The sequence below is a fragment of the Aulostomus chinensis genome, chromosome 17, assembly GCF_037954235.1.
Source record: "Aulostomus chinensis isolate RoL2024-O1b breed Wild chromosome 17, RoL_Achi_v1.0, whole genome shotgun sequence".
Lineage (NCBI taxonomy): Eukaryota > Metazoa > Chordata > Actinopteri > Syngnathiformes > Aulostomidae > Aulostomus > Aulostomus chinensis.
Window position 1 is genome coordinate 16999591 of NC_141336.1, and position 25179 is coordinate 17024769.

The 25179-nt window shown below is 42.4% G+C and overlaps 1 long non-coding RNA gene across 5 annotated transcripts in view; it reads left to right on the forward strand.

Moving 5' to 3' along the window:
- Nucleotides 1-25179, forward strand: part of LOC147246527 (uncharacterized) — a 326594-nt gene that overhangs the window by 239012 nt on the left and 62403 nt on the right. For all 5 annotated transcript variants that reach the window (XR_015109778.1, XR_015109776.1, XR_015109777.1 and 2 more), the window contains one exon: nt 5869-5962. This is a non-coding gene — a long non-coding RNA (uncharacterized LOC147246527). The remainder of the gene's footprint in view (nt 1-5868; nt 5963-25179) is intronic.

The window sequence follows — 25179 nt, forward strand, 5'->3', positions numbered from 1 at the left end:
GTCAGTGATTATTTTAATGGGATGGAAGGCTTAGCCGTTCCAAACTGCTGACATATGACTGTCTGCATGGCTAAAACATATTTTAGGGAGTGAGTCATTTGGTCTTGATGACATCACATTAATTCTTGGAGATAGCAGGGAGTTTTGAGGTGAACCGACTCTTATCGCGGTTATTCTGTTTGAAGTAAGCAGGAGAGAGGGCGGGGGGAGCGCGTGCGGGGGGGGGGGGGGGACGCTTCCATCTATTCAGGATGTACTTTGAACAACTTTTCAATGTAAATGAAATGAAATTTAGTAGCTGTTAGATGTTCTATTCCTCTCTTTTTTCTCTCTGCATCATCCCTGGCCCCCTCCCCATTTCAAAAACTCACTTGCGAAAAATGTTAACAGAACTTCACCTCTTTCATCTTTCCCTTTGTGCTACCCTCTGACAAACTCAGAGTACAGTCAGGTAATCAGAAATCCATTGGTACAATACCTCCGTGAGTCATGTAGTAGCTGTGTGTGTGTGGGGGGGGGGGTACATGTTTTAGCACTTAACCTCCATCGTACGAGCAGCTGTGGGGCCCAGAGGGAGTGTGTATTCAACAGAGGAAGGCAGCCTAATTAACCAGGCTGGCTTGATGATACAATAGCATCTTTTGAAATGGCCGATACGTTTCTTGAACAGTGGCTTGGGTTGGAAATGTTTGGGAGTGGTTGGGGGGGGGGGGGGGGGGTTGATAAAAGCTCCAGCTCAAGCACACACACACTTGCAAAAGAAAATTGTTGGAAGAAGTCAATTTTTTTTAATGTTTTTCCATTTAAAACTGCAGTGTGGTGATCGTTTAAGTTCCACATTGGTGTTCTACCTATGTTCAGTAGGTCCCAGGGAGAGTATCGCCACGGCAGGTTTAAGACTCGGGGATAATGATGCTAAAGCACCTGAATGATCACGTCTGGTTTAAATCCAACATTACATTTGTAAATGCAGGTATCATCCCCCAGCTGCTCCAGGAGATGGGCGCACTTCTGCCAATAAAATGATTGTTCCACAGTTCTACACCGGAACAACAGCGTGCTCTTCGTGTCATCGTCAATGATTCATGTTTCTTTTTCTTTTTTTGACCTAAATGAAACTCATCTGAAACTACATTTTAAATGAACTGCAAGTAACTCGCTTGTTTAAATAGAAAAGGACAAAAATCTGATCGAAAAAGAAAAGTACAAAATGAGCCTTCTCATTTTCTTTCTTTTTTTTTTTTCCTTCTTTTTCTTTTCGGACAAACTACATTTTAACAAGTTGATGTAAGCTACCAATGTGGTAAAGTTGTTCGGATTTTCTGGATTTGAGGTTGCCTCAACCTCGAGTGGAACCCCAGGTAGGACTCCTCTCATTATGGATCGATCTCTCCGTCTCTTGTGTCAGGTTCTCTGCAGGCCTGATTGAAGTGTTTTCAACCATGTTTCGCAAGACTGCAGAAAAAAAAAAACAAAACCCAACAACAACTCTGCCTCCTATTGATTTCAAAATGTCAAAACCTAAACCTTAAGAGCAGCAGAACACACTCCAAAAATGCTTTGAGATGGGCTTAATAGCTGCAGAAGAAAAGCTGTGGGAAAGTTTTTACTGGGTTTATTCTTTCTGTAAATGGTTTCCTCTTTTGTCTCAGCCATCAGAATGATTTTTCTTTTTTATTACTTTCGAAGGAAGAGAGTAGTTGAAGCATATCAACCTGCCATAATGAGGCAGAAACTGTCAGTTAGGATAGCATCCCGTCTGCTTCGTTAAGGATTAGACTGGTTGGGGGTGGGGGGGGGGGTGTTGTGAATTAATCCCGAGCGTCAGACATCACACCGAGGCCTTACGCTGGATTAGTATTAGCTTTTGTTTGATTCATTGTGAATTAACCGACTTAATCCACCTGGTGTCAGACGCACTGCAAAAAACACATCAACAACAACAACACACTAAATGACACAGAAACAGGATCAGGATTAATGGAGAACAACAGTCAGTTAACCTGCGCAATCAAATTATAGAAATGTCCTGATCCTCATCATAATGGCATTTGGCCGCCTCTTTCTCCAGCTACAGTAGGTTTGCACCGTCCTGCACAAACAGGCTTTTTTTTTTTTTTTTTTTTAATAAATTGCATTTTAAGTCCATTATACATTTATACATCATATATGAATTATCTTCAAGTCTATCTTCTAAGATTTATCTAGATGGTAGATGGGGAGGCAAAGCTGCATGTGGCTCGTCCTCTGCCCTGCAGTGGAACAGGCTGTTTACTGGGCCTCTCAGTCATCCGGCCTGCGTGGCAGCAGCATCGACGTCATCGTTCCCCAGGCTGAGGCTGAGAACCTGCAGCGGAGGAGGCAGACGTGCTGAGAACACCTGCTGGGTTCCCTGCTTCTGTTTCCCTCCTTACTTCCATCTCTCCACCTCTCCCATGTCGCTTCTCACTTGAATCTGTCACCATCTTTTCTTTCATCTATACCTACCCCGCCTCCCCCCTTCATCTCCACTCTTTCTTCCCTGTTGGTTTCACTCCTTCATCTCTCCATTTCTGTTTCTTTGCATCCCTGCTCGGCCCGATCACAGGTATGACAGCAGCAGAGCTCAGCAAACACGTGAGCTGCTGTAGTCGTTCTTCTATACGGAACACAGGACGGGGCAGGGATGACACTACCTGGCCAACATGTACCACCTTAAGACTTTATGTTTTGGTTTTTACAGAAAACAGACCCCTTTTTGTTAGCTAGTTTGTTTGTTTGTTTTTTTTTGCTGTCCTGGCTTTCCAATTGAGCCATTGAGGGTGCATTGGCATTTGGCTTGGTTAGATTTTTACAGTTGTCCCCGCCCAGGTCCTGTGCTCACATATCACTCCAGGTCTGAGCTTGCTTACGTCATCACTGAGCTGTACACGCCACACCAAAAGATATCAACTTCGTACCCCTTCAGCTGACTCAGTGCTTAATGGGCTCCCCAGTCTTCAGTAACCTTACGTGACAGAGTCGATGGTGTTGGAGATCCAAAACTGTACACTTGCTATTTTTTTGTTTTCAGTCTTGTACCCCTGGAAGTGACCTTTTTTTCCCCACCGAGCTGCAAGATGGTGTCGTGTCCATGCTCTGTGCCTTCTGCTTGTGTGCTCCTAAGCTCACCTCTTCTAGCCACACCAGGGCCAAAATAAAGTGTACGGGGGATCACATGAGTCAAATGAACTGGACTCTGGTGCACAAATTTGCTCAGGCATGTGATGGATTGCCTCGAGTGAGTAGGCCCTAAGTGGTGATTCAGATCATCGCCGAAGAAGCTCCTTAGTTGACTCACAAGTCCCAGTGCTCCTCTGAAAATGTATCATTAGACACAGGAACATGATAGACTGTATACCAGCAGCAGCAGAATCCCCAAACTATAGAGGTTTTTCATATCTACTGACCAATGAGAACGATAGAAGCAGTTGTTAGCACGTTAGCTGGTATTTAAACATTGACGGTACAACCCTCATCTACTGTCCAGTGTGTTCCGACTTTGCGCGCGTTGTCGGCTACCAGGCCACTACACGTACGTCGCTGACAGGGAAAATTATATTTTAATATGAAGTAGGAGTGTCACGGGTAAAACATGAGACTTGGGTTGATGGTCTGCCTTCGCACCCAAATGCGATTGTATGTTAAGGAGAAGAAAAAAACAAAACAAAATACCTAAGCACCTGTTTTGAATATCCTGGACATTGTGTTTAATATTGCTTTTATGCGCTGATTTTTAAGAAGCAACTGTTTTACAATTTAACCCATTTTTTCACTCAGGTTATCACAATCTAATTTTTCTTTTTTTATTATTTCATGAGCTTTAAACAATGAATGGGCACTACTGAGTACATTTTAAGCCTTTGGACAAAGGGGGAGTTGTAAATCTTAAAGACAGAATTTTTTTTAAATTTTTTTTTTTTTTTCCTACTCAAATGCTTCTGTAGCAGCTGAGTGAGGTCACTTGTATCCGTCAAGGGTCAAATCCATGCAGCTACTGTCCTACTCACTCAGACTGAGCGCAGAATGACTGATAGTTATTGCAAGATTTCACCATCATCATGTTTAGACAACCTCAATATGTTATGCAGTTTCCAATACTGTGTGTGAGTGCAATACGGCCCTACATGTTGGGTCGTAGATGCATCAGTCACAAGAGGGCATGTGAAGGATGATTGGCTGTTGTCCTCTTGTGTTACTGAATAGGATAAAAAAAAAAAAAAAAAACTGTCATAGATTTCCCAATTGATTGCACATCCTCACGTATCGCGCTCGTAATTACATAAGGCAAACTGACCGCAGCGTTCAATCACTTTTCATCTCTCATGAAGCAAACGGTCAAAATTCAATAGTGAACAAAACGCCTGTTCAAGTATGAAGTATCAGCATGATGAAAAATGGAGGACATTAATAATAATTCGCCGTATTCGTTCATCTTCACTTCATTGTCCAGTTAAGTTTCTCTATGTTGTTTAGTATGGACAACTTGAAGGTGCTTTCTCTCTCTCTCTCTCTCTCTCTCTCTCTCTCTCTCTCTCTCTCTCTCTCTCTCTCTCTCTCTCTCCCTCTCTCTCCCTGTGCTTGGATTCATTATATTAAAAAAAATACCAACATCTCTTTCAACAATACCAGAATACTCCATGTCTGTGGCTTTTCATCCTGATAGAAGATGAAAGGAGAAAAATAATAAAACATGTCTGCACAACAAGAATCCTCATACGCTTCCTCACAGGTCACAGGGAGACGTTCATAAAGGAGTCAAAATAATAATAATGATAATAAAAGCATTTTCCCAGCCCACCATGGAGGAAATATGTGGAGGCACTCTGAAATGCAGAGTGGTCAGTCAGTCACTCAGTGTGTCCTCTCCTCTCAGAGAGTGCACTAGTGTGTGTATGGGATGGGGGTGGGGGGGGGGGGGTGGCTAGATAATGTCAGCCCCCCAGTCGTTTTCTGACCCCTCCTCTGTGTTCTGTGGAGGCAGAATGAGGCAGGTTGCCAGAAGCTTTCAGGGCTGGTAGAACAAAATGTCTCAGCGGGTCTTGTTTTATTTCCCTCAAGTAGCATTCAACACCTCCCCATCACATTCGCACAGACAACCTCCCATTACCATACGATTCAAATCTAACATCGCCTTTCATTCATTGTAAAAGGGCACCCAGAAACATGTAATTATTTTTCCTCTCTCCCTCTCTTTCTCTCTCCCCCCTCCCTGAGATCAAAGCCCAAACAGGAGTGATTACACAGAGTCAGGCTGTCTTTGAAGACACTCTTCGGTTCTTTCTCTCTTTTCTGTTCGGTTACTGTATAAACAAGGCTTGGGAGACGCCGTCGTGCTAACCTCCCTCAGCAGGCACACGCGTGCAGAGTGGCAGGTGTGCCTCTGTTTACAGGCAGCCGCTGTTAGCATGGTGTACTTTAACCCTGACCCATCCCAGGGCTCCTGATAGCACTCTCTCTCCCTCTTTCTCTCTCTCACACTTGCTCCGTCTCCTGTCATTAAAAAAAAAAGAAGCAGCAGCTCTTCTTCTCTCCTTGAACTCCAATTGTTCAACATTGTTTTTTACGTGTTCTGTTTGTTTGCTTTGTGGCATGAAGAAAATTGAGAGATGAGCTGATCTGAATGTTTCAGTAAGGGTGGAGAGAGGAAAATGGAGGCTATACTCTCATGTGTATCATATTAGGAGCCATGCTGTTAAGATTTTTAATTTGGCAGCCTAAACGCCATCGTTTGCCCAGCGCTTTACCCTTTTTTTCTTCCGCCCAGATGTATATTTACAGTAAAATGGATGAAAGACTTACAACAAATCAATTCCTGTCATCTCTCTCTTACTTTTCTGTTATTTTTAGGTGGAGGGCAAACACTTTTCACCACTGCAAGTGAACACATCAAGTGTAGCCGTGCCAAGACTTCCTAAGACCTTCCAGCTGCAAGAGATATACGGTAACAATAATAAGAGCAGGCTAACAATCTCAGCGCAGCCTTGGATTTACATGTATTTACCACAGGAGTAGGAGATAAAATGGTAATTACTTTTAAACACTTTTATATTATAATAGTAATAAAAAAAATCTTTAAATTTTTTTTTACTCTCCACCAAATTCTCATCTAAATTTGAGGCAACACGGCAGAAGATGAATCCCACAGTCTGAGTCTTTACAGGCACGAGCTGGCGGTGCGAGTTCTTTGACGCAAACCGGTTTGTTTTTTTAAGTTTATTTATGAATGAAAATAGAGTCAAATCATTGCACTGTTTCTTTTTTCCTTAAAGCTAAACGGGTCAATGTGGAGGGCTGAAATACCATTTTGTCCATAAAAAAATGTAGCATTTTGAAGTATTACCTTAAGAGATTAACAGAAACTGCAATTTTGCCCCCCCCCCCCACACACACACACACACACACACTCTTTTTTCTTTGCATCATGGTGGTTCAAGTAAAACTGTTTGGCATGATAAGGCAAAACTTGCCCTCCAGAAAGTAAGTCCTCAAGACCTCTGTTCATTTTTGACTGGTAACATAGGTGACTAGTTTTGGTTCCTGGGTTCTTCTTCTACTCTGTGTTCCAGTCGTGTGTGACGTTGCCTATACCGCCATCATCTGACGATAACATGCAACTTAATTTATTTGCCTCAAACGTGCCGATGGCAATAAAATGGCCTCATTTCCATGTCCTTTTGATAAAGCTAACACCTTTTACACCTTTGCCTTGATGCCGTTTTATCGTTCTACTTTCTCCTCTCGTATGTTTACCTTGTTTTTTTTTTTTAAATATTACTCACAATCTTACCTTATATGTTGTTTACATACATGATTTGGTCATGTGTGACATTGACTTTTTGCTGTTTCAAAGCACATTAAGTTTGCACTCGTCGTATGAAATGTTCTATACAAGCAAATCCAAATTTCCAAAGTTTTGCTAACAATTATTTTGGTGCATATATGGGGAAAAAAATATTCAAAACATTGTGGTCTGAAATGAAAGAAAAGTTTTGTAAAACTGTAATGGAGTGTGACGTTGTGTCATCCTGCTTGGTATTCTCACACACACATACACACACACACACACACACATACACATGCAGCTCTACTTCTGCAGCAGGAACGCTGTCTCACATCTGAACACAGAAAGCCCTGTCAGAGGAGGAGCAAGACGCTAACCATTAGCAAATTTACGTCAGGCCCAAGCGCAGGGGTCAGCACGGTCAGACAGACCACCCAACAGCTTGGTCATCAAGGACAAAAACACACACAAGAGGGAGAGAGAAAGATGGATCGTGATGAAGAAAGAAAAGAAAAAAAGGAGGGAGGGAGGAAAAGATCTTGGCTATCTGGTTTCAGAGAGAAATACGCTGAGATGACACAAGCTCCTGCATCCAGTGTGTGTGTGTGTGTGTGTGTGTGTGTGTGTGTGTGTGTGTGTGTGCACTCTGTCAGCAGTGTTATGGAACATATGTGTGACTTTATACCTGCGTGTGTCAGTATGAAGTGAGTGGGTGGGCTTAGAATGATGACAGGGGTCCAGTCTGCTGCTCCAACACTGAGCTAACACCTCCACCTTAACTTTATTTTTTCAACAGCTGTAGTTTTGGGTTATTTGGGGCGTCGTGACATGACGGAGTAATTGGTTTTGCACAGTTCACCTCCCTGCGTTTGACAACCTGACCCGTTTACTATCTGAACGCTTCGGTCAAGCTGCTTATAAATCTTTCACTTGACTTGATTCATTGTCTCACTGAGGGCTCCTCCACCAGGTAAATAAATAATGTGCAAAGTGATGATTTCTATTGTTGTCTAGTCAGCAGACTGACTGAGAGAGAAAAAAACACGGAAAATTTTGAAAGAAACGTATACTTTTTTAACTCTGTGGGCTTTTTCAGTGATAATCCCATAAAATCCCATTTTATTCAAGGATGTTTTGCTTCACCTCACCTTGCAGCCCTCCTCCTTGTCATTTTTTTTTAGCTAGTCTGGAACACCAGCAGGGGCAGAGGTGTGTGTGCGTGTGTGTGGCTGTTGATATGTGTTTGTGTGTGTGTGTGTGTTCTTGCAAACGGTTATTCCTCCTCCTCTTACCTCCACTTTAATGACATCAGAGACGAGACAGTAGCTCACTGCTGGGTAGCATACCAAACAGGAAGCCTCTCCTCTCTCTCTCTCTCTCTCTCTCTCTTTCTCTCTCTGTCTCTATCGCTCGCTCGCTTTCACACTGCGTCTCCTTGGGTATTACAGCTCAATATGAGGTGTTCTATTTGGCCTGGCTGGGTTTTTAATAAAACCTGACAAGGATTTATCACCTGTTCGTGGCTCAATGTGCTGCCACTCTGTCAGACAGAGGTTTTGGTGGTTGGAGAGGGATGGGGTGGGGGTTGCAGTCAAATTCACCTCATATTAATGTATTTGCAAGAGAATTGAAGCAGATGTCAGAGTGGGGCATCAATTGTCTCTCTTCCCTGATTGTCAGTTATTTCTGTGCGTTACTACTTCCTGTGCTCGTCATCCTCATCAAAGGAGGTTACACAAACACCTGTGGATATGTAGGACAGTATATAAATAACGCTGAATCCTCATGTGGACCATGGCTGACTCACATCAAAAAGTCCTCTGGAGAGGTTTCATTATCCTCTCTGCCTCTTTCCCTCTCTCATCTACCCCCCTCTACCTCTCATCATTCTCTCTCTCCCCCGCTCCCTCTCTTCCTGAGCTCTTCATCCCTCTCTCCACCCCATCGTCATTTCTGTGTGCCTCTCACCAGGCATCCCCACTGAGGACTTCCTCAGGACCGTTGCTAGGTGATGGCCCCCTGATTAACGAAGGAACAAGGGTGGAGAGAGGGAGAGAGGGAGGGAAAAGTGTGTGTGTGTGTGTTTGTTTGTGTGTGTGTGTGTGTGTGTGTGTGTGTGTGAGAGAGAGAGAGAGATAGAGAGAGAATCTCTCTGCAGTTATCACTAATTGACAGCTGCCGGGCCTCAGGGCCAACCTTGTGCCCCCAGTATCGGAGGGCATGGGCTCTGTCCCCCGCCCGCCCTTGTAGGAGAGTGAGGAGCCTGGTCGAAAGGGTGCTGGTCTGGTTCTGGAGGGACATCAGGATTTGTTGGATAAGTAAAGAGTGGAGACCTGGGGGAAGGGGTCAAGTCTAGGCAAGAACAGGAGAATGGCAGGAGAGATAAGAGGAGGGTAGAGGAGTGCAGGGTGAGGGCATGGCATGCTGTCTGTGGGGGGGGGGGGGGGTGGAGGGTGTGTGTATGTGTGTGTGTTCGTGTGTGGGGGGGTGTCCCCAGCTTTTCGTCGGTGCCAGTGTGCCAGCTCAACGCCATCTGGAAGTCTTCTCACAGGCTGGCCAACTCTCACAATCTGATTAGTCAACCCCACCCCCCCATCACTCCCCTCCCCCTCTTTTTTATTTGCATTATAACTCAAATTAAAATGAGATTATTGTGATCATAGTTTGGGCTGGGAGGTTGATAATGAGCGAGGGGTCTGGGTGATATACGCCGCAAATGTTTGCCAACTTTTGGTCTCAAGTTTGCTTTAGTCTGAAAAGGCTTTCAAATATTTGCTCGGGGGGGGGGGGGGGTGGTCTTTGAGTCAAAAATTGAATAACTGTCAAAAGCTATCAAAGACACTCAAAAGTAATTTTCTAAGATTGTAAAAGTGAAACTACCCTAATGAGAAATCATCAGTGATTATTAAACAAATGGCTGCATGAAATTAGTATTCAATATTTATTCAATGACCCCGTAATCGTTCTCTTATCATCAGCAGTGACTGAGAAAAAATATTATAAGAAAGTGTCAGAACCTGCTGGTGAATATTATCTTCTTTCCTCTTCAAAGGCAATTATGGAAAAAAAGCTCCTTGTTAAATATTAACTTCTCTTAAATATATTGTGTGACACAGAAACTGTAGTAATAAAAGAGCTTTTTATGCTCTTATTCCAGCATTGCAGCCTTCCTTTTCATAATAATAATCATGATAAGGCTCACACAGGCTGTTAAGAATGCAGCTAATAAGCATCGAAATCATTTCTGCTGAATCCACAAACACCCGCTGAAAGGAAAAGTGCTTTGTTACTGTAAAATATGGAAGCCACAGATTTAGGCTCCACACATCCTGTACAATTACGACGGTGTCATCCTCGCTCGGCGTAATCAAAATGAGTGGTTATTTTCACAGGAAGCATAAATTGAATTACCGTATAGGAGATGTTTGTCTAATGAAAAAAAAAAGCTGCATTACCTCCATTGTAATTATCTTCATATCACTGTAATTATTTGAAAGTGTACACACCGGATAATTCCCTCCTCCTCCTCCTCCCCCTCTGCGGCCAAACCATGTCACACTCAAGCCTGCCACTGTGTCTTCATGCAGACTTTGACATTGCCAAAGCAATCAATACATCCCTCAGCGCAGAAATGCATCTCACCCCTGATTATAATGAAGATAGCCACTCATTTAAAATGCTAATGGCCAATTTCGCCCCTAATAAGAGACATTCAAACCCCGCAGTTCATTAGAATTTAGAGGTGGAAAAGTCTATTCCAATTAAGTTTCAGCCAAGCCTCCTTCCCTAACTCTGACCAGAGCCGATGCGTTGTTTTAAAAAAGAAAAAGTTGCGACGCCACGTGCCACGGTTTCAAAGACGCCTCGCTGCTGCCTTTAAGTGCACAGACAAAACGGTAACAATCAAACCTGTCGTCTGGCCCTCTGCTAACTCGAATAACGTGGTTTAATGCAAGACCTAATTCACATTTTTGTCAGCAGGAAGTAAGAAAATGCTGTTTCAATCCCTTTTTATGACCAACTTCCTGTTGGCCAACGTTTATTCATAAGGGTTCCTGACACCTCTGCTTGTGTATTCAGGAATATTGACATGAAATGATCGATCACACAGGAAGTCAGAGGTGACATAAGGTTGTCTTCCTAATACTAAACGGCTAAGGCAGCATAAGTTCGACACACTGGATACCAAGCCAGTGTTTTCATGATTTACACACACTCCTGAGGCCTTTTATGAAATGCTTTGTTTGGGGTAAGAAAAACACTCTTTAAGTCCAAGTACATGTATTCACTCAGGACCAGTATTACCTGATGACCCCAGGGAATATCTACAGAGGTCATCTTAATCCTGTGAAAACGGCACATATTTAGTCATTTCTTGTTGTGTGTCATTACTTGGCCCTCCTTTAGGACTCTCAGGGCTTGTTTACCATGACCCAGCATGGTCTGGAGTTGTGATCCGCTGTAGTTTTTGACTGCAATACATCAGATTTGCCTTTTTATTCCAATAACAACTGGAAAATAATATAATATGTTCCTTACATAATAACTCCAGAGTCCAGCTCCTGCCCTCAATGACTCAGGCCCAAAGCTCCAAGGCCCAATACGGTCCAGGGATCAGAGCTCAGGCCTGAGAAAGAGAACCTGTAGAGAAACCATAGATTATCTATGTGAGGGATGAACCGAATCGCAACAACTCTTCAGAGACTAATAGAATCTAGAGTTGCAGCCTCTAGAGTGAAGTAAAATATGACTAAAGATGTAAAGACATGCTCTGATGGCAAGAAAACACCTTACAGGTGATTCTGAGAATGGGATACTTCTTTGGATAGTTGAGACAGGTAACTGTAAGGTGATGGGTTGTGCTTAAAATGAAGAAATATGGTTTTACGCGAGTTTATTTGCAGGGTCGTGTACATTTTTTGACAGATTTTGTATACCGGTATATACTTTTTGTATATATGAAAATAGTTGTTTACAACTGCTGTAATAAGTGGTGGGAACAAATTAGCTTTTGTTTCCTCCTGCACCTTTTTCAGATATCTTATAGAATTCATCCTTGCATTGTAAAATATTTCTTCATCAATATTGTCACGTGTTTGTATGCTGTTTCATGACTGCATTTTGAAAATTTTATTTTTTCTTGTTCATGTGGTCAAAGTAAAGAAGAAGGAGAGGGAGGGAGAGAGAGAGAGTAATGGTCTGGACCCACCATTTTGTTTCACTAGCTACCAGCTACGTGTTTTTAAAGAATATCTCGATTATGAAACTGTTTTTTAAGTCTCTGTTTCCGCAAAAACCAACAAATAAAACAGGAATTATTGGGCTCAAGCTAAGAGTACCATTTAAAGCACCATGACTGAGTACCACCTGTAAATGTGGCCTTCATTCAATAGAGCTGATCTTCTTGCACAGCGGAAAATACAGTCAGATGGTCTGAATGATAACATTATCCAGACAGCGTGCACGAATGAATCCAGCAACAAAAAAAAGAAAGAAAGAAAGAAAAAAAGACATATTTCCCTGCAGTGTTTGATTCCCGGTGACCATGCCAGTAACAACAGGATGAACTTTTGTTAGATTGCATTAGGGGAACATATGGAAGGTTGTAGCTTCTCGCAACACAAAAGGAAACCAAAAAGAACCAGAGTGAGCTGCACACACACACACACCCACACACACACACACACACACACACACACACACACACACACACAGCCTTGAGTTTGATCCCCCAAAATCACCTCCATGATACCGATCACTTCATTATATGTCCTGGTACACTTGCCTGCTGCAGAGAAATGTTCTGCAAATTTGTATTAAAAGGTCACGCAACTTGCACAGCAAAAAAAATGGTTCCATCTGCAACACAAGTGAATAGAGAGGATATGTGAGTTTGCTGTGAAGATCAGATCAGATCTCAGATCAGATAACAGGACAGATAGCAAAATATTAACACCAGATCGGAGTTAACTGACCATCTGAGACTGAAACAGAGGACATTTCTTACCTTTGTATGGTGAAATTTGTATGTTTATGCAAGTGTGTGTCTATGAGTTGTTTCCCTAAGTGAGGTTTGACCTGGCACCCGGTGGACTGAGCATGAGTGCATCCCCACAGATAGCTGACTTAGCACAGCATTCACCCCAGGTCAAAAGACTCGTCGTTCAGATCGGCTCATGCAGACGTGAGAGTCACTAGCTTTCGACCCTTCACCAGTATGATGGATGTTGCCTGCAAACACTATCAACACGCCTGTCACCTGCCCAGCTGGGTGCCGTGTGTGCTTTCAGACCACAAACATAACAGCTGCAACTATTTTTATATAGTCTACACAGTGTCATGCTAACAATGCGTGCTAACGAGCTGCTAGCTGGCATGCTGACAAGGCTCCATTGCATGTTTTTGTACCAGCAGTGGTGCTCCAGAACCCAAAACCAGTGGACACCGATATCACCTGCCATCTCTATCATGAACTACCACTTGAGGGAGCCACAAACATCTAAGACTTCAATCTAACGACAAATAAACAACGAAAGAAGGAGAAAAAAAATCCGTAATTTTATTTATGAACTGAAAATCAATTGCTGCCAGAACAATGAATGATTAATTTATTTATTTTATTAGAAATGTAATTAAACATTTATATTGCGTCGATTAAAGCATTGCCAAAAGACTAATGAACCTAATTATACGCATGCACATAATCAAATCTTTTTTTTTTCCCCTTCCGATTCGTTTTGGAACCTAGAGCAGGTGAGCTGAGAGAGGTGGATATTGTGCATCAGTTTGTGTGTGGCGTGTCAGTAACAGTGTGTGTGTGTGATCTGAGAGAACTGCATATTAGCATAGTGAATCAAACAAAACAAAGGCTCTGCCATGATGTAAACACAGGGAATTAAACCTCCCGCAGTTCACTGCACGGTCATCCTCAGCTAATTTGACTGCGCAAGACATCAAGTCTCTTCTCAATTACAGCATCTGCTTTCCATGCAGAACTTATGAGAGAGGATATCATTTACAACGGAAGATTTCCAAGACTGTAAACCCTCTTCAAAGAGTATTTAAATTAGAAAAAAAAATGCCTAAAAATACAAATATATGTGCATAATGTTGATACAAAATGTCTGATGGGATTTCATTACAGATACAAGATTTGTTCTTTCCTAACTCTCCCTTTTTTTGCTTGACGTAAGAGGGTTGTTTTTTTTTTCCAGACTTTTCTGGTCAGAACTACACTTGGCCCGTTTCACCGTAGGACATTTTGACTTGTCAAAGCGGGATAGGCTCAGGTGGAAAGACTTCACATAAATGATGGATCCATTCCAATAATTATGTCAGTAATCCATGTCAGTAAGTGAGCAAGCATGCAAAAAATACCAGCGCTTCTGGTCTAGCTCACCAGTAATTGAATACAGTCATCGTGAATGTTATTAATTCCAGCTTCAGTTTTCCCTGCATCGACAAGTTCAGATGTCTCTAAAAGCGGCTGATTAGGTCCACATCGTAACAGGAGTGATCTGCGGGAAGACTTGTCACATAGAGGGTCTAGACCGCGCTCTGTGGAAATGTGCAGCCACTCAACAAAAGTACTTGGTAACTTTGATCAAAAAAACAAACAAACCCAAAAAAGAGTCCACAGGAAACAACGCCTGCCAGTGGAGATTAGAAAAATAGCAAGAGAAAACTGAATGATTATTGGTTTGTCAGTTGGAGAGTTTAGCCCCCCTCGAGACTCCAAGATGCATTTTTCTTTTTCTGCACATAAATCAGTGTTGCTTCTATCCATTGCCATGCCCCAGTCATTCTTCCAGCGGTTACTGTCATTTAGAATTCATTCGTATTTTAGGTGTTCGTGAAAAAACAGTGGCACACAGACACAAAGTCACATTTAAGGGGTTGAAATCCTGAACGTTAAATCTTATTTGTTAGTGATCAGAAATGGAAGAAAAAACAAGATTTGACATAAAATACATGTGAAATATTAACGTTTTAGTCTCCTACAGTAGTCAGACGGTTCATTCTAATTGTGCTTGCCTACAATTTCTGGATTGATCCATCTAAATAAAAAGCCTGTGAATAGAAAAAGATAAATAAATGTTTCTGAGTATTTTGTACTGCATACAATACTCAAAGACTGCGTAATTCAGGCAAGTCATTTCAGGCTTTCCAAAACTATCAATCCAAACATGTCAGGATGTTTTTATTCCACCTCTTAAAGAGTTTATTAGAGTTTTGAATGCGAGTTGAAACACCACCAAGTTTCACGACTTCTCTGACAAACTCTAAATGTCCTGGAGGCCTCAGCGAGTCTGCGATCCATCATCATCATCATCATCGTCGTCGTCGTCGTCGTCGTCTCATACAGCCAGAATTATTGTAATTGTGGAGGAGTAGATGATTGAATGTAAACTACGCTCCAGTCGATGGAGTAAATTTAATATTTCATAATTTATACTAAGCAGCATTTAGTGAAATAGTCCTATTTAGTTAATCCACTGGAACAGATTAAGCAACTCCTTCCAGCACAAACATGATTCAAGTCAAACCATTTACAATATTTGATTCATATTTTTTTCTTTAAGCTAAAATGTATTTTAGTGTGGGAGGAATTTGGATTGCTTGGTAGTCTGAAAAGCAAAAAAAAAAGGGGTGTTGGGGGGTGAGGGAGATAAGGGTGGGGGGCACGGCTAAATCCCCCTTTTTATTATACAAACCAGGATGGAAGGTGTCCAGCAGTATTTGGGTCCCGTGACTCAACCCCTCCGAAGAGGCGTCCCTCGTCTAGCAGCAGCTGAATAGCACACGAGGAGGCAGTTAGTGACCCAGTGACCCCTTCCACAGAGAAACAGAGCTGGGTGGGATTAAATCAATGTTAGCTGGACCCAGGCCAATGCCTAGCCATAACATTCTGCTCAGAGATAACATAGTTTTTAATTACATATGGACTAAAGATATGTTAAATTCCTCAAGTGGACCCTCACCACCACCACCACCACACACACACACACACACACACGCGCACACACACAAACACACACACACACACTCCTGGGAGGTTGCCACTAAACTTGACATAATACATCAAACATAACTTAATGTGATTACAATGTGCAGAGGGCTGCAGTTAAGGCAAGAGTGTGGAGAACTCTGCCAACCCCCTCCCCCTCTTTTTTTTCCTCCTGACGATGGGTTGTGCGAAGACCCCCCCACTTAACCTTTGGAGAGCAACTGCTTTGTTTTAATGAAGCAAGTATGAAACCGTCTTCTGGTATGTAACACTGGGAATGTGGTACGTGCTTTTTCCTTAAAAAAAAATAGATGTGTTTACAATTATTTCACATCAACAAATTTTCATTTGGCACCATTTGTCTAAATATGGTCACTGCTGATTGTCCACAAACCAAAAAATGCCTCTTTTCATTTATAAATGTGCAGTGCTTTTAACTTTTTTATTTTACTTCTTCCCAGGAACATCACGAGTAACATCCCCAGCCGTGCTTTTATACTGAAAATATCTTACTTTTCTAAAGCACTTCCTGATTGGTTGCGTTCAGAGTCGCACCTTGGTGAGACTGCTGTTTTGTTTTTCTTTTTTGAGATGTGATCGTAAGGTCAGAGAAACGCTCTTTCCTACCTTCAAATTGGCCCAAATCACAGTGGTTCTGGCTGGTGATAACAGGGAGGCTGTTTGTTAAAAAAAAAACAACAACAAAAAAACAATTGCGGCTACAGAAGTAGTTAGCGTCGATGCTGCCACGTGAAGGGCAAAGAGAGTCCTGGAGGCTTTTCTCCATTCAAAATGTGTTGTATCCCATCACCTGCCAAGTTTTGTGTGATAGCGTCTGGACTTTTTCAAACAGTTTTCTGTGTATGACTTCTCAGACGGTTCTACAAAACAAACCATCTGACTCATCAAGTTACGTTTGAACTGCTCAACATGTTCTCTTGTACTGTGTGTGGTACTGCGGGTACTTCAGGCAGAGAACAGAGGTAGTCCAGCACCCTTGAAGGTGACGAACCCTGTCTTGACACTCGATACCCATCGTGATGCTCCTGCTTCTCTCAGCTGTCATTAATAAATGTGTTTTGGAGTCAGCAGACCCTGTTTTTGTTTACACCACGATCACAAAATATTAATTACGCTGAACGTAAGCATCATCTGTTTGTGCTCTGTCATCGTATCCAATCGGCCATCTTGTCACGGCGTTTCGCGGTGACCTTGCTCGTCTGTGTCACGCGGTCAATGCAGGTAACAGTCTCAGACGCGCTCTGAGCCATGGCTGCAGGGCCAAAGGTGTAACAGTGGGTGCGTCGTCACAGTAAGAAAAATGAAGCTACCGCCTGGTTGAGTTCCTAGCGTTCACCCAAGCAACGGCGCAGTTTCTGAATACTCTGGGACCCTGAGTAGCACCGTGCAGTGGGGCACCCCCTGAAACCCAAACCCCTGAATACAAACTTGATTGCCAATAAATCCGTTCACCAATTAAACGCCATATGAATTCAATAAATTAAAACACTCTCCAAAAAAGAATGGCATAGCCCTCTCCATGGCGAGCATCCGCTTTTCATTAGAACATAAAGCTCGTCCACAGCTTTTTTGAAGAAGAAAAGGTTAATTGATACAGATGGTTCATGTCCTGACTGCACTGTCAGACCACTTTCATTTTTTTCATTAATATTGCAACACCATGATTACACAGCGTTGAAGTCCACACGCTGTTGAGAGGATGTATCGCTCTCCTTTTTTTTTTTCTTCCCACGGGGCAGTGTAAAGTACTCGTGTGGTGGCCCATTTCATAGGGTTCTCAGCAAAAGTGGTTTTGCCACCCTTTAGCCATAAAAAATAAAACATAAAAAAAAAGAATATCTCGATCTGGCCTATGTTGACCATCTGAAAAATGTAAGACCCATCATTAAGTGGAATGGCCGAAGATTCAGATTTTACTTCATGTATCCATAAACCGTTTTATGAAATCCAGTGTGAAATGTCGAAACAAAGGCTCCAGACCACGGCAAGCTGTAGTTTGTCTCCTGTGGCAATGAAACAGATAGATAGATGGACATGGTATTTGAAAAAGTGGTACAGTTGTTTCAAGAGATGTAAAAAAAAAAAGAAAAAAAAAGAGAGATACGATTTCAGGAGATTGATGGAAAACTTGTCACATCAAATCAGCTGTCAGGGTCTGAATCCCCTTGAACTACAGGATATTCAAAAAAAAGTAAACAACCTGTTTCGCAGCAGTAAGATAGCCAATTAAAGCTTGCTAATCAATATTTCTGACTGCATTGATTCTCCAACAGGAAAGTGCAAAAGCCAATTAGACACTACGATGTTATTTTTTTATTTATTTATTTTTTTTTGGTACTATGGTTTTAGCTTTAATTCTCTCTCTTTGTTTTTGTTCTTGTTGTTTTTTTTTAGGGGGGGGGGTTGTCACTAATTTTCCCCCCTGAAAATGTAACGATGCTAACGTTGAAAGCTGTCAATTATTTGCGCATCATCTTCTCGGAGCCCCAACTTGCACACCGTTCCCCTGGTTGAAAATGCATTAGTTATCCCTTCATTTCCATTTCAGGGCCAAGGTTCCCCCGGTATAATTCAGCCGATTTTTGATCACATGAATAAAGTGTGTTGGACAAGCAATTTGATTTGCATACACACTTGTTTAAAGTTTGCATTTATGCCATACCTGTGCACCACACACTAATGAGGCAATTATTTAGACAGCAGGCCTGCGAGTCTTCCGGGGTGGATGCCACCGATTTTGCAGCTGTGAGATTAACATGGTGAGCTGGACTTCATAGAGGAAGAGGCAGACAGGGAGGGATTTCACACTGTCCAATGAAGACGACTTTGCATTTCATGGCAGATAATGAATTCTAAAACAAATTTTCTGCCAAAAAGAAATGAGCTTTGTAAGAGTCACGGAATGCATTTTAAGCGACGGGTGGTTGGGGGACTGTCATTTTTAAAGGCGAATGTTTGTCATTCATGCAGTTAATTCAGAGGATTTGGTAGTCTAATAACAGGGAATGTCAACAGAAAACATTCTGCAATTAACTGAACTATTCGTTGGAATCATACTAATCAACATGTCTGAAGAAAATACAATTTGTCACAAACTTTTGACTTCAGCATCTTGATAATTACTGATGTCTGTATATGATTTGTTGGGACTTCAAAGGGCAGGCCCAAATAACTGCTGGTGTATCCTTCGAATGATCACGCTGATCAACCACGTTCCTGCCACTGTGTGTTGAACGGGGTGATGGTAGTGTGCGCTCCCACACACACACACACACACACACACACACACACACATATCATTATCACAGTCTGTGATACACACCCACATACGAAAACAAAAGCATACAAACAACCTCAAAATTCCATGAGATACTCTGCAGTTGTGATTGCATACCTACGTGTTAGTGGTAGGCTGCAAGAACTGCTATATTGATTTTTTAATTTTTTTTTTTTAACACCAGTGTGTTATATCCACAATGTACTTTCATTTCTACTTTTTTGGGGCATCACCATGGGTTCCCTCCACCAAAAGCCAGTGGGATTTTTACATAGGATTTTGGATTATTGCAGAAAATAAATTCTGAATAACAGATAAAAGTTGATGAGGTTTATACATTTTGTTCAGCAAGATAACATTCACAAGTTATAGTCACTGCCGTTGTCCATTGCTGATGGCTGACGGTCATTACCACTGAGCCCTCTACCATTTTAAAAGCCTGGTGTTGTTTAGGAATTTTGTGACCTCAGACCTGCCGTAAGGCCGCAGTTTTGTTGTGGTTTTGACTCGTGAGAAGGAAAAAAGACCCTGCAGCAGCTAGTCAACGCATCAATGTCTTCATGTCCTCTTTATCCTCATTAAACCTGCACGGTAGGGGCAAACCCCAGTGGCGTCACAAGTGGCAGCTGTGTATCTTTGGGTTGCAGTCCATGTACGTCTTTCAGTCAAGCAGCTGATGCTTTTAGCTTAGCATCCTCGGTATATCTAGCTTGCTAAATTTGTTTCAAGTTTAGCACGACTAAGTTCCGTTCCAAAGACTTCTTGAAACCCAGCATGGGAACCTCTGTTGCATGTTCGCCTGGCAGGGATGTGAGTCCCTTCACTGTCCAGTCTTCAGGGCTGACTGACAGCTGGAGGTTGTTGTCACAGCCAGCGGGAAATGGTGGCGACAACAGTTGTCAGTGTGATGGCTTTTCTGTTAGGGAGCAGCTAAATCCCCCCAGTAACGACAATATCATCGTCCGTTGGCGATGACTCATCGTGAGCATCGTCACACTGCAATTCTGTAGACATCACCCAACCCTATCCTCAAGGACCTCTTTTAATATTTAACCACTTGTTAGCTTCATAACATGCATTAATGCCTAAAAATTCACAAGTGGTGTATTGAGAGATTTTTTTGAGGAAAATAAAGTGAAAATATACAAAGTCCTTGTTGACCACTGACCTAATGAATCGAATTTAACTCAAGATTTCACTGAGACAACCATTGCAGTCTCATCTGGGCCTCATTTGGGCCACACTTAGCACTTCTGCCTCTCATATGGTTCACTTTAGGGCCAAAATTAATTTTTACCTGGGAGCGGAAGTCGATTCAACGTTGACTTATTTCCATATTCTTAGACTCTTCCCTGCACCACTCTAGAATTGGTTGCATCATATACTATGGTTTAAAAGCATATAAACACTTCCACAGATAGCACCATGACGTGTACCGCTTAGTTTCTTTGTGTGCATCAGTATCCTGCTGTTGATTCCCTCGGCAACACAGATGCACGCAAACTGTCTAAAGCTGACAGAGAGGCAGAGATAAACACATCACCTGTGGCCCAAAAACAAGACGTTTTTTTTCCATATAGTTACACCAATTATATTCTGACATCACTGTTTCAATGTCTTCAACAGGTTAAATCAATTTAGGGAACTTTTGCCTGTTCCATGATTTATCGTCAGGCAGACATTTGTAAGCTGCATGTATGTGAATAATGAGGAGCAGTGAATCGTTTGGTCGGATCAATTTTGAAGAAAAGACGTTTTCTAAAAGCCTGACTAATTACACCCGGGCCTTCGATTACTGTCCGTGCAAAAACACAACAAAAAAAAATATCAATGAGGTATTTTACTTTAATTTGCTCTCTGAAAAAGTCAGGGTTTAGTTGGAAATGAGCTGTAGATACTTGATACTGGAGGCATATTTATCCCTTGTTGCGGTACACTGTGTCCTCCAACTCATGAGAAAAAGATGCTAGTTGTTCCTGGTGCAGGTTCCGTTAAAGTTACACATTAATATCCACAGACGACCTTTTGTATGAGCTGCAGCATTAGTCTTGTGCGTTCTAACCTGTCCTGTGTGGACATAGAGTAATGTGCTGGTTGACCGTTGAGCTGACCCTTCCAGGCATTAGAATGTAGACCACATGTCTCGCCTGTGTCTACCTCCAGTGGAACACGCGATAAAGTCTAAAACAAATACAGGGCAAATGTGTTGTATGAAGTCTTATCTTTGCTCCGCATACTGTGCTGATGGAATAAGCTGTATCTGGTTTGCTTTCTTCCGCTTAACGTGCACGCAAAAAGAGCGCGCGTACACAAAAGCACAACCTTAACTGTACAGAAAATGCTTCAACCTTGATATGCCATTGAAGTCTTGGATTTGTTTTTTTGTTTTTTTTGTTTTGTTTTTTTGGTACTGCCCCCCCCCCCCCAACCCCTAACGATGAAAAAAGCTTGATTGACAAGTTCAAATAACTGGAAACATTAGCATCTTAATTCCAGCGACTGTCACATTTGGTTAGCGTCTCCTCTTCAAGGATGCAACTAATAAAGGAAAGGTATTCATGTTACTGAACAAGCCCTCCTTTATAACCTAATTGCTTTTGGTTCAATAGCTTAAAAAGTCATTAATTACAGGGCCAGCTTGTAATGGAGGTTAAGGTGGCTTTTTCACCAAGGTAATGAGCCGATGTGTACAACGGCCAGGCAGATTTTGATGCGATAATAAGAGGGGTGAATACCATTTTTCCATCTTTGCACAATGATGGCGCTAGCAGAGAGAAAGAGAGAGAGAGGGGGGTCTTTTCATAGTGCCTGAGTGGAAAAAAAATCTAAAGAGGCAACAGATAATTGAAATTCCAAACAGCGCTATTTGTATAGCTGGCAGAATATTACGCGTGAGGTGCAAATGGTCCTAGCCAAATGTTCGTGACATCAAAAATGACATGTATTGTGGTAGCAAAGAACATCAAGTGTTTGTATGTGCAAATGTGCATGTCCATTCTCAGGGTTTTCATTATATTCTCACTGGTGATGGCTGGATAGCTTTCTGTTTGTTTTGCTGTTTGTTTATTTATTTTCCAATTCACGTCACAAGTCATGCTATTTACTGCTCCCCCCTTGGCATAGTATTGATTACCTGCTGCGGATTCCAAAACATGAAAGAATACGACATGCTACAGTTGTTCTTTCACAAATGTTGAGAGGCACGTCTTATCTTATGCAAGGTTTAAAATGCGTGAAATCTATACCTTGCTCACATAAACAAATCTGAAAAGATGTCCGTCTGGATGAAGTCTGGCAAAAAAGGAACTTAAAAAAAACGTTTCCTGTTTGCTGGCTTCCATCGATCAGTCATTACAACACACACACACACACACACACACACACACACACACACACACACACACAGACTTTCCTTTCAGCCACGGAGCACATTCAACGCAGCATTTTTTGTCCTATGACCTCTAACCTCCTGTGTGATCTGATGGCATTTTCGTCGATGGCCTCCACCTTGAGCAGCCTGTGGAATTGTGAGAAAGAGAAAGAGGAAGGAGAGAGAGGAAGGAGGGGAATGATAGTTGCTCAGTGACTTTGGAGGAGATTAGACGATTGAGTTCACCTTTAACGACGCTGGATATAGTCTTTCAGTGTGTGTGTGTGTGTGTGTGTGTGTGTGTGTGTGTGTGTGTGTGTGTGTGTGTGTGTGTGCGTTCGTGCATGTGTGTGTGGGTGGGTGGGGGGTGAATGCCAGAGCTCAGCAGTTTGTTTTGTGTAGCTTTAAGAGCTTCCTGTGTTCGGTTCAGGTTGCCTGTCTCTCTTCCCTGCAGCGGCCCATTGTCTCACAGGCACAAAAGGCAGCCCAGTGTTGGGTGATCGACAGAGCGACACAGCCCGGCTCCTCTGCCACAGCAAACCAAACCTCCGAAGGGAATTATCCCGTGTGACTTCAAGGAATCTCATGACAACACATTTGCAAGGGGGAGCGTGTGCGTGCGTGTGTGTCACATTGCAAAATGAATCGCCATCACACGTGTCCACACTTGCAAACCGCACATGAACGCAGCTCATCCTCACTGTGTGTTGGATACATTTTAATCAGATGTATTCGGCACTCTTACTTTCGTTTGTTGAAAGTCAGAATAACGCGTTATTGATTTCCAACATCAAAATTTAGACACTCATTTTATGGCGTGAAAAAATTCTCACGTACCCTCGATGGGACTGCACATACATACATGCACACCAGACTTTAGAAAACAAAACATTACAACATTAAAAAATTAATGTCCTGATTGCCTTTGAATTTGAAGTTGATGGAACTTGAAAAGACAAGTGGAGGTAATTTTGTAACGATTCAAAAACAATCTTTTCTAACAAACCTCAACTTGCAGATTCAAGTTCCATCAACTTCAAATTTGACTGCAATGAGAAGACGAAGTCTGAAAGTTATAGCAAATACTTGTTTTTGAACCGACCCTATTTGCCGACAAGTGTAACAAAAGTATAACCGCAATGTAAACCAGACTTGACCGCCATCTCCTCAATGTCCTCGTCTGCCTACCCAACAATTTACAAGTCTTTGATCCAAAAGTGTCAGTTTCCCGTGCACTCGTGATGTAATGAAGCAAATTCGCTCCACGTTTTTAAATTGCTGGGGGTTTTTTCTCTGCAGAGCTGCAGTATAGGGTTCAATTTTTTTTAGCAAAGCTGACCAAAAAATATGCGTCTAGTGTGATAGATTTTCTTTGGCTCAGAGGGAGGATGAGTCATTGCCTTAAAACAGAAGCGGAAAAAAAAAAGAAAAAAAAAAAAGCACACATGCTGCCCGTCTCTGAAGAGGTGTGGCTGATTCGGGCCAAATAGTCCCAGAATCCTTTTTTTTTTTTTTTTTTTCTTTGCAGTCAAATTCAATTAAAACAACTTGTTTCATATGGAAAAAGGGAAGCGCTTGAGCGAGTAAAGTCCAGATAGAGCTGAAGTCCTGCTGCTGACCAGAAAGTGAGACAGCCCTCCGCCCCCCCCACCCCTGAGTTCAAACTGAGCAACACACACACACACACACACACACACACACACACACACACACACACACGTACACAGCCTCCTTCCTCCTTCACACTCTTTCTCTTGCTCTTTTCGATCGCTCCCCCTGGTTCTGAACCTGACATTCCTGCTGGCCTTGTCTCTTTGAAGTGGCTTGTTGGAGCGGCTCCCGTTACAGGGGCCGGGACTGGCGAAAGCCGATCTGTCTGACTGAGGAGAACGGCCCTGGCCCAGGGGTTAATCAGCCGACCCAGTACACTGCCCACTCTGTCTCACACGCAGGCACAGATACACACATAACGTAGCAATGCAAACACTGCTCACTCTGTCCCCGCAGTGCAGCTGTAATAAGACCGAGTAGATTTGGAGGTTAAGAAAGACGGCCACAGCACAACTGCTTTGAAGTTGACTGGCAGCCACCAGGATTCGGACTCCTTAAAAAAGAGAGCTGGCCCTGGTTCAACATTATACAGGGTCATGCGGTGTGGAGGAGGGGGTGTGAGTGTGTGATTGTGTGCTTTGGGGAAGGAGACGGAAAGCTGACTAATCTCTTTTTTAACCCTCTGATGGATGGTGAGCACCAGTAAGGCTGCGCTCCAATGAGGAATCTTCTGTTCGGGCCCATATATGCAAGAACAATCCACCTAAATGATTGTTTTTTTGATATACATTAACCCTTAATGAAACCATTAGCCGAGCGCATTTAATGTAGCTATCACGCATGTTTAGATTCAGTGTGCTTGTTTTTGTGACTCTCTGCATCATTGGTGTTATTGTGAAGGAGTCGTTCCACAAAATAATCAGCTGGTAATAAAGTCTGATAGCACGGCAAATGGCGACCAGCTCATCCAATCAGATGAGAAAAAATGTGAATGAACAATTTTCTCTCCTTTTTAAAACACTCATTATATTAGTCCCATGCATCATTACTGTAATAAAAGTGAGGACACGCTAAAATCAATATGCAAAAGCTGATGGTAATTTTCATTTCTCCATCAGATTGTCTGATTCTAGGGGCGTGCAGCATGTCCT